This window comes from Leguminivora glycinivorella, chromosome 12 (assembly GCF_023078275.1).
Source record: "Leguminivora glycinivorella isolate SPB_JAAS2020 chromosome 12, LegGlyc_1.1, whole genome shotgun sequence".
Lineage (NCBI taxonomy): Eukaryota > Metazoa > Arthropoda > Insecta > Lepidoptera > Tortricidae > Leguminivora > Leguminivora glycinivorella.
The window spans coordinates 15,491,208-15,494,985 of NC_062982.1; the positions used below are offsets into that span (position 1 = coordinate 15,491,208).

Sequence of the window (3,778 nt, forward strand, 5' to 3'; positions counted from 1 at the left end):
GGCGTTTCGTTTTCGTTTGGCGTCGGAGTAATGCCATTCGGCTACGCACGCTGTAAAGCTGCTAACACATGACCGTACGAGCACCGTACCGCACCAAGGTCATCCATATGGATGCTTGCTAGCTTGTAAATGGGAGCGAGAAATAGTTATTATTTTCTCGCTCCCACTTACAAATCCGGTACGCTCATCTGTTAGCACGATTAGATTACCAGGTTCTGGTTTCTTACTAGTGAAGCATTATATTCTTTGTTTCTTACCAATTATCATTCATGTCCTTTTTAATGCATGAATGTCGATATGGTTATTATCCTGACGTCGATAAAAATTACACAATACACATCATCACTAGGCCAAGAACATAACCTAAAAACAGTTTGCAGATGGAGAATTAATATGGTATTAGTTTAATATAAACTATTATCAAAATTGAACGAAACTCCCCAATCTCAATATGACAATGGGAAGGTGGGGAAAATCAGGAGCCGACATAGTGTGGTCACCCTACTTGATACATTTGTATGAGAAAAGTTATGTCTGAATATCTTTAAAACCAGACAACGAATTTAAAATATTAGATGGTGGATATTTAGTAAAAATTTTTACTAAATGTTGAAGTACTTTCGAGTGTCTTAGGTGCTACAAATCGTAAGATATTTACATTTTTAACTTTCTCAAAACGTGTGGACTGAGTGAGCACTTACAAAAATTTATTTTAAAAAACCTGACACGTTAGTGGTTCGTTTTGTATTTTACAAATTCCCATTTCACTTTTACTAAACTATACACATATAATAGCGGTCTAAATCTTATGTTTTTCATCAAAATTCGGCTTTTCAAAAGTGTGAGGATTGAGTGAGCATAAGAAACTATTTGTAAAAAAATTAAATACGTAACTAGGTGATCTAAAATTTATAGAGGTAGGTTGGCCTATTTTTTACTAAATGTTAGTATATAAATATTATATGTTAAATGAATATATTCACTGTTTTCGTTGGTAGTTTGTGAGAACTGAGTGAGCACATGTTAATGGCTGTATCTTTTGATTTATCTTTTTACAAATTCAGAGATTCGTTTTACAATTGTTTTAGAACTTTTACTAAATGATCAGCATATTTTTTTTTATTTTCGGAAGGTGCTCACTCAATCCACACACACACGTTCGCTCCACGTAGAAGGTCAGCAGTGAACTAACAAAGTAAAATAAACATAAAGCGCTAGGTGGATGCCGAGTAAACATGACTGCATGATGTGGCGTCAGGTAACGCGAACGTGCACGAAATCGCAATTAGGATTACTGTCCTATGGAAAGCAGGACAAAATGGCATTATTCAAGAATGGTATTTGTGAAAAGGTAATGTCGTTTTCGATAACTGCTGTATGTAAGACATTTAGAATACATGGACTACAATATGTAGGTACCTACTTAATATTGAGCCATAAGCCCACTAGGCGATTTCTGGTCTCACATTTCGTGAAAACTAGTGGCTTTTCACTACAAAGTGTGAAAACGCTACGTACAAATTGGGTGTACGCGATGTGAAAAATGCGCGACGCGTTGGCAGTGTCGGGAAACAATTCAAGATACATATTTGATTATTATGTAAGAGAATAAAATAAAATATTAGAAGAAAAATAACAAATAACAACTTTTTCCAGTGACTGTGTGTGCAGTTTGGTAAAAGTATAGGTAATTTAACATTACATATTTATTTCGTATTTCGTACGGTATATAAGAGATATTTCACTTTATACTACCAAAGCAGGTACCAAGGTTAACAATTAACATTAGTGCTAATATTGCACCTTCGCTTTGTATATATTGAAACCTACATTGGAATGCGACTGGCCCTTCAGCACACGCATTTCCCCGCGATTCGCCACAGTTTCAGCGGCGCGATAAGAACACCTGCCACCTGCGCGCGCGCCGTTATCACGCTAATGCGCTGCTCCGGGATGCCAGGTTCAGGACAATGCCATCCGGTATACTAATGAGCTATGAACACAATATCACTTTTATGGTAATATTGGTAATTAGCATACACGACACACGTGCAGCTTGCCAAATATAACACCTGACCTTAGAATCATCCACGCTTTTACTTATTCAGTACTCACATTTTTCTTTAAAATCACACTGTTATTATTGTTTATGCGATAACGATTTAAATTAGGTATATGGGCTGTTTACTTAGTCACTGTGATAATTTATGTAGGGAATACTCATACTCATTTATTTATTTATAATATTGTTACATATTACGCTTCACAATTGATTTAGGTACTTACAAAATAGTCTTACATAATTATTAAATGGTGTAAGTATTAAAATTAAAATTATTATATTATGTGTGAGGATTGTACTGAACCATTCTTAATATAGAAAACAGACGAAATTAAGAGAAAAAATTACTCTAATATCAGCCAGCCAAAATGTAGGTACTTATTTTAAGCTTTGGCCTCACAGTAAAAATACCTGTAATTAAATAAGCAGGCGATGACTAATTCCAAAAAATATTCCAGATGCTGATGCTAGGAGTAACTCCATCCAGCGTGTCCTAAGGCAGGGACTAAATAACAACATTTATAAATACCTAAAACATGTCTTTTAACTGTAATATGTGTACGCAACTAAAGTGCAAGTGTACCGAAAAGCATGAGAAGACGACAGTTAGGCCGGTGCGCCGAGGCACACCTGTTTGACGGCGTTATCACTATCAGATACGCTATCGTTCATCAAACAGCGACATTCTTACTTCGCAGTACTAGAAGCCACTACATTCTAAAAGTTTTATAGACAGCCCAGAAAAGGTGACCGTCGATTAATTTTCTAAAAAGCCATGAGGCTGACCCACTTTCAACAAAAATAAAAATGATGCGTTTTTTACTTTTTTTTAGGAATGTGCTAACTTTAGGTGATTCTTTTATTCATAAAAAACGTCGTTATTAAACGTTTCGTGTCAGAAACGTCTGCGAGGGTTACTACATCTTTTTAAATTAAAGGAAAAATTCACACGCACCCAGCAGGTCTCCGGCTGTGCCTAGTCGTAGCGACTGCTCCGGCAAACCAGTGGGTCGCAGGTTCGAGTGCTGCCAGAGGTGTGAATTTATTATAGAAAAACAAGAAATCAGAAATTAAATCAAAAGAGCTTTTTCAATACATGCATGGAAATCCGATTTTGTTAAAAAGGTAATAAAAAAAAGTTACAAGGTCCAATGAAGTAGCATAGCTACGTAACCAATAAGCATTTTTTTTTAAAGGCATATTTTTTTTATAGTTCGGAAAATGGATAGTAAGTTTGTATCGACAAGCAACAGTTGATTTCAGTAATATGAAAACGTCCACCCATCGACTTATACTAATTTACATAAACAATAACATCTTGTATAATTAAGATGTACTTAATTAAAAAAATTGTGTGTTCTAACGTACTGACTCCATTGGGAACGAACTGACATATTTTAAAGCTCTCTTCATCTGGCCCTGTGGCGCAATGGATAACGCGTCTGACTACGGATCAGAAGATTCCAGGTTCGAATCCTGGCAGGGTCGCGAATATTTTTATTTTATTTAATAGAGTTTTACACGATTTCTTTTCCTTCAACAATTAGTCGTTTTGTTTACTCATCTCGAGTGTAATGTTTAAGATGTGATGTTTGGCGAACAAGCGTTTCGTTTAATAAAGTTATAAGGTAGAGCACAATAAACTCTATAGTTCTAACGGTAGAGCTTAAAATTATATCGCTGTGAATACCAACGAGTGTATCGACTAAAACCATC

At 35.6% G+C, this 3,778-nt stretch overlaps 1 non-coding gene across 1 annotated transcript; it reads left to right on the forward strand.

The window, feature by feature from the left end:
- Positions 1 to 3,477: 3,477 nt before the first annotated feature.
- Trnar-acg lies at positions 3,478 to 3,550 on the forward strand. Its single transcript has one exon. It is a non-coding gene; the product is annotated as a tRNA-Arg (tRNA).
- The last annotated feature ends 228 nt before the right edge of the window (positions 3,551 to 3,778 follow it).